Here is a 12,257-nt window from a genome sequence, read left to right as displayed (position 1 = left end):
TACAATGGTGTGAGCTTTCAGCTTTTGTTTCGCGTGTCTTGCCATCGATGCTCTTTCAGAAACAATAAAAAACTAACTTCCTTGCTAATGCATGTCAATTATTAGCAGATCAGAGCTAATAATTACATCACAACTGAAGACAGAGTTGTGAGAAGGTGTTAAATTAAAATGGATCCATGCTTTCATTGGCAGCAATGTCCCCCCAACTGTGTCTAAATCAACAAGGCTTGTTGGGAAACAACGTAGCTGTCTGGAGCATGCAACATTTCGATCATTTTGTGCAGTTCCACTAAAATAGAGCTGAGCATCCCTGTTCCAAAGATATTAAGTGTGATTACGATAATAGAGGACTGCCGATGAAACAATAAACACACAAATAGAAGCCGGTCACCTTTGCAGTCTCTCTTAAGACTAACTAGTTGGAGAAGATTAGGCTCGGAGTTGGATGATGAGGATAGAGCAAAACTACTCTCCCATTGTGCAGTCACACTGAAATGTAGAGACGTTGCCCGTGTGACATTTTAGTACAACTGCACAAAACACTCTTAAGAAAAAAGTGATTTGTGTAGTTCACCAAAAGGTCGCAATAGCAACGAGGTGAAATGGATAGCCCTGTTTGCAAAAAAGAGGTAGAAAGGAAACAATTACTGGCAAATAACAGTTGATGACACATGCGATGACAAAAAAGAAGCATATTCCTTGTCCTAAGGGAAGATAACAACACGGTTGTGTTTTTCTAAAATGGTGTGAGGACGAGAATGCAATATGGAAAGTACGCCGTATGAGCTACGTTTTGGGCAAAGAACTATGGAAGATCCACATGCAGCGACATGGGAAGACGGGCAGTGGAGCAAGGCCGGAGGGGATACCTGGAGGTCGTCGGGATGTAACTAGGTGAGTGCCGGGGTAGAATCTTCGAGCAGGTGGTGTAGGCCCTGCCACGCCGGAGCTTGGTCAGAGAGAACGGTGTGTACCACAGATCGGGACGTGCTACCTCAGCACCGTCGAACGGAGAAACAATGCACTTTCTCCCTTTTCCCCCAGCGGACGGGATGTGGCCGGAGCAGTGACCAACGCTGAGAGAGAGAGAGGCCACCGCACTCCCTTTCCCCCGGCGGACGGGATGCGACAGGATCAGTGACCAACGATGAGAGAGAGAGAGAGGCCACCGCAGCCTTGTGTGAGATACTCTGAAGAGCGACAAACCAGGCAGGCAGGCTCCATTGTATATAGTGAGCGGACTACCTTTTTCTCCATAAAAATCGTTTTATATTCTGTGTACGTGCCATTGAGCGCTATAACTTTATTTAAAAATAACGCGTCAAGTCGAACTTTGTTTCATGCACGCGTGGTACACGACCTCCCTAGGTAAACAACCGCTACAGGCGTTCAAATTAGCACGTGGTCTGCCATTTCGTAAAGAAATGAGCTCCACCGTGTATCCGCGTGGGTGTGGCTGGGCACGAAGCATGAGTACGTGCACGGTGCACCTATTCTCTTCTTGTATACGTACACCACCTATGTGGGGTTGTGTGAGAGAGATACAAACCTAGAGAGATATAGTGTGTGGGTTCTTGAGAGTTTTTTTTGGGGGGGGGGGGTCAATCAAAAAAACGTAACAGATGCAATGTGTGTGAAATAGAGTCCTGGATATAACATATGTATATATATAGAGGGGGAGTTCCACGAGAAGAGAGTGGAGGTATCATCGGCTTGAGGTGTCCATAGAATCGAAGAGAGGGATGATGTGTGTGTGTGTGTGCGTGTGCGTGCGCGATCGATAAAGAGTGCCATCGAATTTGTGTGTGCCCACGTCAAAGATATAGAGTGGCTGGCCTACTGGAACGTGAGATGGGACATGTGCAGTTTGTTTCTGTGGCATGGATACCTACCTGCAGCTCTTGATTATCGGTGTGTGGTGTGGGAAGAGGGAGGCCCAAATAACTATAGAGGTAAAATGGCTAGTATATGTGTGGAGGAGGAGAGAGGCCTACCTCATGTATTAAGGAGATCGATCTGCCTCTTGTATTAAGGGAGATCGATCGGCATCCATGCATATGTGCAGGAGAGGAATAAGGTTGGGAGAGAGACAGAGCTAGAGTGTTGGAGGGGGTGGTAGTGGAGTTGCTTCTAACAAATGGTGGGATAGGCTTGCTAGGAAAACGGAGGGCACGCCCGCAATATCAATAAGAGAGGAGATGGCTGCTTGTTGTCTGTGCATGTGCGTGTGAGAGACGGGTCAGGAGGCATGCACGAATGATGAGGGCGGGACGATGTGGCTGTGGTAAGCAGACGTAACTACATAGGAAGATCAATCGCCCTTTGTTAGAGAAAGGAGAGACATAACTTGTGAGGTACATCGATCAATCGGGGGGTAGTTAAAGTCGATCTAGGTATATGTTGGGAGATCTATCGGTATACATACATGTGTGTGTTAGAAGCAAATGTGGCACGAGGAGAAGGATAGAGAGAGGGGAATGCAAGTAGGAGGTGGTACGAGAGGCATACTATATCGAGAGGGGAGGAGTGTGCGAGTACGAGAACGATGAAAAGAGTGGTGGGAGTGAGGCATGGACGGTGACAAGAGAAGAGGGGAAGCTTGTGTTTGTGCTAGGCACACCTGGCTAGAGAGGCATATCGATCGATATGTGCCGTAAAGAAGGAGCTGGGGGGCCTACACACACCGTGGGTGAACGACCTAAAGTGAAAAGATGAATTTGCGCGATGGAGCTAGAGAATGCTGAGGTAGGGTGAGAGGGATGCGGGCGTGTGCATGCACAAGAGAAAGTTAGCGCTAGCTACAAAGATAAGAGGGTTGTGTGGGTGTAAAAGACGAATAGAGATCATATATACATCATTATAAAAAGCTAATTCGGATATTTGAAGAATTTATCATAGTGTTTCAAACCGACGCATGTGTGAATATATATAACGGTGATACACATGGTGTGGTTATGAACATGTTATACTACATTTAATATATTTTATCTCTACTCTTATAAAAACGGAGTTGTTGATGATGGTGTGCCTGCCATCCTGCATTATAGGCCGTCCGATTTATATCTGACGGATAGGAAGGAAACTATGATGGTTGAAGTTGGTAACAATCATGATTGTAGATTTTTATTGAAATAGAGAAACGTATTCAAATTTAGTTCGAATTGCAGCGGTAGTATAGACATTTGGAATGCACTATAATGTTGGTATGAGTAGGTTACATGCATTATACAGCAAGCGAAAAAATTTAATCGGACATAACATGGATTCATACTCCCTCCTTCCATCTATATAGGGCGTAATGAGATTTTTAAGACCGCCTTTGACTATTGACAAGATTAATAGTACATGACATGCACAATGTGAAAATATATCATTGAAATAACCTTTCACAGATGAATTTAACGGTGTGCTTTGTGTAAGTTGCATGTCATATATCATTGCTCTAATAATTGGTCAAAGTTAGCATCGAAAAACGCATTAGGCCCTATATAGATGGAAGGAGGGAGTAGCTTTGAATAGCATTTGTATAGTAAAACGGGGCAAGACTCTCTCTTTGTGTGGTGTGAATAGTTTTATTTTTTCGTTTTCTTTTTGGTTGAGGGAAGTGCGAATTGATTTGGTACGTACAAGTACAATATTACTACACATTAGGCGTGTCCCTAAATTCAACCCGCGTCTTGTTATATCCCGAAAATTCAGATATCGTGCTCCCAAAACTGGCGCCTTCACAACCCGCGCCTTGCTATCCCGAAATTACAATGCGCGCGAAAACTCCCTCCACCTGCCAAATCACGACACGCGAAATCCCCCTTCTAACCCTGAGCCGAAAGGGCCGCTAGTTCAAATCGGTGGGGGGTACATTTGTAACACACCCTACATTTTGGACAAGCGCATCCGTAAGTCATGCTTCACCCCCTCCCATCGCCCCCTTTTCGCCATTCGAAATCCCAGGCCGCCATAACCTCTTCGCTCCAGCCGTGAAACCCCACCCTCCTCCGTCCGCCACGTCACCGCTGCCCAGCCGGAGCCTCTTCGCCAACGACATCGTCCACCACAACAGCTCGACGTCCCTCGTACACCTCCCCAGATGAGGATCCGTCGTCCATCTCGCTGTCCCGCCGGTTCAGCCGCCCCGTCCTCCGCCTCCAAGGAGCTGCTCCGACGATCGCCTCGTCTATCGCGGCTGCTCCATCCCCACAGCGCCGCCTTAACCTGCTCCATCAGAACCGCAACATCCTCACTGACTCCTCGGACAAAGTCGAGGCCTACTCGGCGCCACCAAAGAGGTTTTACACTCATCGCATCGCACCTTCTCCTTAACTCGACCTCCCGGCACCGACGGTGCTCCCTCCCGCACCCCCATGGAGCGGCTACCTTAAAGCCAGCGCCGCGGGCGACATCTCCATAAAGGCTCTCCCCCAATGCGAGGCCCCTTCGGCGGCGGCGTCCATACCAGCCGGATCTGCTGCTGCTGCTCCGGCTCTTGCTTCTTGCGCTGCTGCTACTGCTTCGGCTCTCGCTCGATCGCTCGCTCGCCCAACTGCTGCTACTGCTCTCCCCCTCGCTCCTGCTGCTGCTCTGCTCCGATTAAGCCACACTTCAGTCGACTGAGTCGACTTTTGGGTCAGTCGATTTTCAGGGGTTGGCGGGGCTCACTGGAGTTAAGGAAGAAGCACCCGCAGCGGGGACGAGCGCTCGCGCGGGAGGGGTCCCCCCTATCTATCTTGGGGTTGGGGGGGGGGGGGGGGGGCCTAGAGGGCTGGTCGGGGCGGCTGTGGCGAGTTGTTTCGAGGCAGCGAGGCGGCGCTAGGGCCGACGGTTCAGCCGGTGGTGGCTGGCAGCTCAGGGGGTGCAGGTTGAAGATGAACTACAGGCCCTCCCTAAACTACATGTCAAGTGCCTCTCTGCAACCATTGCGTTTAGTTTCGACAGTAGCATTCAGATTCCACAGTAAATTTCAGTTTCGACAGTTAAGTTCAGAGTCAACAGTTTTTATCTCATCTGTTGTAGTCAGGTGGTTTTTGGGGATGTTAATTTTACATCCATTTTACATCATCTATTGGACATGCTATTAGAATCCCACTTGAGATTGACGGTGTCTGTCTTGTGCTGCTTTAGCCTTGACGTCTTACGGCTCACTAGAGCTGCTCCAACGACAGAACGATCCATCACAACAGAGCAGTGCCCTAGACGCCGTCTACAGATTCCTCAGATCTTCCTCCACACCTCCGACAGCCACCTCTGCCTCAACTGCTTCAGCGACCAGCCCAATGATGCTGAGGTTGACACGGCTACGACAAAGAGGTTGTACACTTGTTGCATCACTTATTACTATACATTCACGTCGATCCATTAGGGCTATTTTGGTTCAACGGAAAAACGTCAATCCACTGGTTGTTACCATCACTCTAAATTTCTGCATGCTCTCCTTACATAATCTCACAATATTTTTTTCGTCTGCATGTCAGATATTGTACACATTCATGCCGAACATGTAGAGAAAAAGAGAAGAGTTTTGTACGGCAATACAATGTCATGCAGACATCGCTCCATGGTGGGTTCAATGGAAAACCCTCCCCACCCCTCTCCAGATTGTAATCCAGAGAAGATATCTGTTCTAAGGTGGATTCAGACGCCCCTGACTACTCCTATTTACCCCCCAAGGTGTTTGCTCTACCTTGGCATGATGATGTTAGTCATATCATGCATATGTTGCCTTGCAGTGCCTACTTTTGACATCATATATGTCATCTTCTTACTTTAGACATGTTCTGTAATGCCACCTGTTTAGTTTCTATATCATATATGGGAATTATGCAGTCTCATGTCTTTTAGCCAGCCATAATATATGTGAAATGTGCAATGCCATCCTGTTTAACTAGCCAACATATATTTGAATGATATCTTACCCATCCTTTTCTTCATTACATTTCCATTTATCGACAATGTTTGTACATTAAACTACACTTCCTGTGAATCAGCCATTTGGGTGGGAGATGGAAAAATCGGGAGTGAAAACAAGGCCTTCAGAGCAGACAATGCTAGCTGTCGAAGCAGATCTCTTGTTGGGTCCCCATAGCTCCTCAGAAATGGATTTAGAGACAGATGACCAGTCCTATTCCCCCACTGAGGTGTATGCTCTAACTTGGCATGGTTATACTACTCATATCATGCATACGGTGTCTTGCATTGCATAGTTTAGACATCATATACACAATATTCAAAACCATGTTATTAGTTCAGACATCATATCGAATACCCTCTGTTTAGCATATAAATCACATATGTGAATTAAATGATGCGATCCTGATTACTTAGATAACATGTAGGTGAATTATGTCATGCGATCCTGTTTAGTTATTCATCATATCTTTGAATTATGTTATGCTATGCTATCCAGTTTAAATAGACATCATATATGTGAAATTATGTCATGCTATCCATTTTAGTTAAACAATATACATATCAACTATTTCATGCCCTCTTTTTTTCCACACTATCTATTGCATCTGTCTCTCATACAATGTCTGTACATTCAACTATGTTTCCAGTTTATCAGCCATTTGAATTGGAGTGGGTGATGCCAGTATCTAGCGGACTAAAAAAACGGTCTTCAAATAAAACAGTGCTACCTCTTGGTGGTGATAGCACCCCGGTTGTACATGCACAAGAACCAGCCCTACCACACATAACCCAAACTCTCGCATATTGTACCCCTACTACGATGGACAGGGAACCAGCTTTACCCAATCTAACCCCAGCTGATAGTAACCCAGTTCCTATTGACACAGCACCATCTCCACCACAGAGCTCCCAAACAAGAGCAGTTAGTAAGGCAGCTCCAGTGCCCAAAGGGCCAGTACTATCACAGCGAACCGCAACTCCACCAGTTAGTACGCCTATTCCTGTGGAGGAAGCACAACCAGCTAGTCGTAGTTTAGCATCTATCACATTTGATGTTGTTAAATCATATGTGCGTATCTTTCCATCTTGGAAATATTATACTGAAGATGAAGGGAAATGCCAGTTGCAGGTGTTTGTCCAGGAGTTATATGTAAGTAATGTTATTCATGGCAATTACTTTGCTTCGTCCCATACATCCTACCTCCATGATGGTTATAATACATCAAATTTTCCCATTTTTCTCTATAGAGAAGTACCGATTTGGAAACTCAGGATGAGGTAACCTGTGCTAATACCTCTTCTATCTTCAAGAATGCTTGGTGGTAGTATCGGAATTACCTGAAGAAAACGTACTTCACCGGCAAAGAAACTCATCAAATTCCCTTACGTTCTCCTGAGACACATTTACTGGACGATGACTAGGAACGCCTTGTTCTGTACTGGTCCCGAACCAAGAATGTGGTAAGGTCTATGAGCTCATTTTCTATTTTTAAGTATTATATTCTTGCGTCTTACTGTACTCTGTTCATGTAGAACAAGTGCCTAAACCTGAAGAACAACTGTTCTAATTTAAGATTCCATTGCTATCATAGTTCAAAAAATCGCTAGGCGTTAATTGTGCGTTTTTCCACCACCTTGCGCTTTACTAACCAAAGTGCATGCTTATGCGCAGTTATCCACAGATTATGCGTAGTTATGTGCAATGCGTTTTGCCAACGCCTAGAGCGTAGGCGCGCTTAAGCGCTTGCTTAGGCGCGCCTTTTTTAACTATGATTGCTTTGCTCTTGTATCACTGTATTTACTCATACAAACTTAATTTTAAATTAAAGGATCCAATCGAAACTCCAATGGCGCAGCAGGTATGTTCACGCATGTTTCTTTAATAGGTTTGCTCTTATCAATAGCTCTGTTGATTTTAATTTCAATTGTGTATACAGTTGACTTTCATATCATGCACATTACTAGCATCACAACAGAGCCAATAGTGTTGTTGTACATGTAGACCCATGGTACCCATCTGAAATCTTGTTGTGCCGTGTAGTTTCCCACGCTTTGTATTCTTTCACTGCTGCTTTGTCTTGAACTGATATGATTTGAACCGTGTCTCTATTTTGATTTGGCAAGACAATGCAGTGATCATAGGACATAGATATATGTTTGTTTGATGCTTTTATTATGTACTAGTACTTGGCAATAGAAGACTTGGTAGTTTAATCCTGTCCACCTTACTAATGAACTGGTTCACCGAAATGAGTTTCATATACTAGTACATGCTAAACTTGTTATGTGTCTGCTTGTTTCTTCTTTTAGAATGCTGACAGAATATTGGGGAAGAGTGCCTTATTAAGCAATGGTAAAGGAAGTAATGTAGATAAGGTTCAGGATAGTGACACATCCTTGTTGGTCTCCAACAAAGCTGATAAAACAGCTAAGGAAGACTATCTTCAAGACAGCGAGACAACCCCAAAGTCCTGTCTTGGTTTAGTGTTCGAGTTACTGGCCACTACCGCTTGCACAAGCTATTCAAACTCACTGTCTGAATCAGTTCGGTTTCTTGAGTCTCAACTACAAGCTGAAAGACATCGATCAGCTGTGCTGCGACAAGAAGCTGAAGGACTGCGAAAGTCCCTGGAGCATTCAGATGCATACTTTCTGGTGCAACAGCAAGCGTTGGAGGATTTTAGCCCCAAACAGGACAAAGCTAATCAGCTTGCTAAGCTTATTGCCAGCATGGTGGATACCCAGGATAACGTTTCTTGAGCTCTTCTGAAGTTCTTTCAGTTATGCTCTTGTTTTGCTGCCGTGTTTATTTGCACTGGTGGCCAATTTTAATGGCCAGTGTATGTAATGTGCTGCTTTGTTCCCTATATTTGCACTGGTGGCGAACTTTGATGCCCAGTGGATGTGATATGTGTAATAGCGGTAATAGGCTAGCGTTAATTGCTTGCTTATTTATTTCCTTATTGTCTTGTTTAGTTGTTTGCTTGTAGTCACTGTAGTTCTTTTTCTGTTTTTTTCTAGTGTCCACAATAGAATATTTTTGGTAACTAGGCCAAAATAATCATGGCAACACACGGACAGTTGTAACCATGGGCCTCCTGCAGGACGTATGATCCATGGGCCTTCGTCCGGCCGTAGGATCCATCGACTTTCTATACAGGCCTTACGGTCCATGAGCCTTCTACGGGCCGTAGGGTCCATGGGCCTTCTACGGGCCGTATGATCCATGGGCCTTCTACGGGCCATACTATCCATGGGCCTCATATGGGCCGTAGGATCCATGGGCCTTCTACGGGGCGTATCATCATTTCTCCAATCATGGGTCGTACTATTCGTGGACCATAACGGGCCGTTAATAGGCCGTATTTGATAAATCTATGAAAACAACCGAACGGTTTCTTTACATGAAAACAGCCCAACGTATTAACGGTCCGCAAACGGGCTGACTGTAACGACGGGCTGAATTTGGCCCACAAGCAGAAAATGAAAGTAACGGCCATATGTAACCAAATGCTACAAATGAGCCCAAGAATCAATGGGCCTTGAGAAGGCCGAAAGATAACTTGGGCTGGAAACGGCCCAATGGAATAACGGGCCGTTAATGGGTATAAAGTGATACACTATTCATTACGGGCCAGTTTCACCCCGGGCCATTAATGGGCCAAGAGTTACAAAGGTCCTCATATGGGCCGAAAGAAGTCATGGGCCACACATGGGCCGGAAGTTAAAACGGGCTGAATCATATTGGACGGCCCAGATGACGCTACTGGGCCTAATTCGGATAGGGCGTAACGGGCCCTGGGTCAGCGGGCTGTAAATGGGCTATATGCGAACAGGCCATTAATAGGCTTTCCGTGGGCCGGCTCGCCACCTTCTGACCAAGTCAAACGGGCTGGCCTTTTCGCAGCAATGGGCCTTTGTTGGGCCATGCCGCGTGTCGCCGTATGATAGGTGCCTTTGGTCCAATGAGCGGATGACATCCGTCCCAACGGTGAGCCGACACGTGCTTCCTCCAGCCAATGATGATTTTACACGTGGAAAATCCCCATTGGCCGAGGCTGTTAACGGGTTATTGGATCCAAAACCCGACCCGATAGCTTAATGGCATTCCGTTACGGTGGATGCCACGTGTCGGTCACCCTTGACGAAAGCACTTCTATGACGCGCGATTTATCGTCATGGAAGTGGACACTTCCGTGATGATAATTTTGGTAATGTCATGGAACACTTCTACGACAGCACAAGTATGACTATCTGGGTTCTGTCATAAAATCGTCATGGATGTACATGCATGACAAAAAACGCGACCTACTGTGACAAACACGTATCATCACGGAAGTGTATTTTTTGTAGTGGTGGGTGTGTGATGAGGTTTGGTTTAGTGCTTGATGCCACCGGACGGTAGGCTCTTGTATAGGACTACTTGTTATATAACTCTGGTTCCTGATGAGTTCATGTATATACTAGGCTAGTTGCACTTTGGTTCTATCTATTTCAAATCATATTTGGTCCTATATGTATGTAGGTATGATGCATGTGTGCTTCGATTTGGAGCAGTAGTAGGACGACGACGAGAGGACCAGTACCTCGACGGCGACAATAACCAGGAGGATCAACCCACCCACAAGGGCGCCGACGCCGGCCATCAAAATGACGACTCTTCGTCCTGCACCACCTCACGCTGCGATGGCTACAGGTAATATTTTTGGGATTGCCTCTATTTTAGTCCTATGGATCCGCTTCATGCTTGGTACTACCTGCAATGTTCCTTTCAAGTAGATCCAATCAACATCCATGTTTCTGAAAATTGAGTTTACAATTCTATGCAATTCCATCAATAGAGAGAGGGAGAAAGGTGGTGCATGGTCTAAACCTACACATCATCTGCAATGCAATCCAGAGAGAGGGGAGAGAGGCATCAACTGAGTGTGGATGAATTTCCTGAACCTAATAGGCAATGCCTATTTTTTTCTTGAGCCACATGCTTCCTGGTAGGTAAAGTCAACAAGGTTCTATTAGTATTGGTAGTCTGCACTTGTGTTATTCAAGAGGTTGTATTATTTTGAGAAGGCAAGAGGCTGTATTTATAGTATGTTTCATACATCCTACAACATGTACAGCTTCCCCTCTCGATTATTTTCAGCATTGTGATCCTTTTGACATATTTAATTTTCCTTTAATCATTGGAACTGGGCATGGGTTTGAGCTCTCTGTTTTGCACACTGGTTTTAGCTCATTTACGCTACCTAAATTCTGCTTAGTTCCAAACGCAACGCACTAATAAGTGCATGTATAGGGTTAGTGAAGGAAAGTTTGCAGTTGCAGCCGTCACTCTAGATGATTATCTTTCAATGCAAAGTAATGAAGTGAAAAGTTCGTGACTTGCTTTCTAAAATATGAAAGCAATAGTTTCTTGTTCTATTCATTTGATCATAGATTTGGTAGCACAAAATGGCATACTTAGATAGGTTAACTCTAAAATGACACAAATAATGAATAAGATGAAGAAAAACAAGGAAGAGGAGGAAAAGAAGGAATAGCAAGCTCTTCTTCTTCTTCTTCTTCTTCTTCTTCTTTTCTTCTTCTTCTAATTTCTTTCTCCCATTTTTGCAGGTTTGATTCAACTCATGGAAGGGCAGAGTGCTACTGTTTAGATATTAAATGTCTGATATATTGGGTGTTTCTGAAACTATTGGATGTTTGTGAAACTATGCATATATGAATTGGATGTATGATATTTGATGTTTGATGACGCTGGTGAAACTATGGTGAACCTATGTTTGATGTTTGAAACTATGTTTGATGATGTTTGATGTTTGATGTTTGAAACTATGTGATTTTGAATATATATATATATATATAGGGGCTATATAGCCACTTTGCCGTCTGCTAGCAGATGGCAAAGGAAAAGAGGCCACGTGCAGTAGCCTGGGCTGGCCTATTTGGGCTCTTTGTCATCAGATGGCAGACGACAAAGATGCAAAGGTCTTTGCCGTCTACTGGCAGACGGCAAAGCACGCCGTTAACCCCCTAACGGACCTACGCTGCCATGTGTGCCGTCCAGGTCCTTTGCCGTCTGCTGGCGGATGACAAAGACCATTTCATCTTTGCCGTCCGCCAGCAAACGGCAAAGTGCCCTTTGCCGTAGCTTATTCAGCCGGACCTATTGCCGTCTGCTGGCTGACGACAAAGGTCCTTTCCGTCCGCCAAGCATGCCTTTGCCGTCCGCCATGGCAGACGGCGAAGTTCCTGATTCCTGTAGTGCAAGTGGCTAAAATTGCAGAGAGGCAAACATTGATCATATCTGAGTTTGCATGTAAAACGGAACCTAACCCGGTTGAAGATGTCAAGAT

Source organism: Triticum urartu, chromosome 5, assembly GCF_003073215.2.
Source record: "Triticum urartu cultivar G1812 chromosome 5, Tu2.1, whole genome shotgun sequence".
NCBI lineage: Eukaryota > Viridiplantae > Streptophyta > Magnoliopsida > Poales > Poaceae > Triticum > Triticum urartu.
This window is presented reverse-complemented; position numbering follows the sequence as displayed.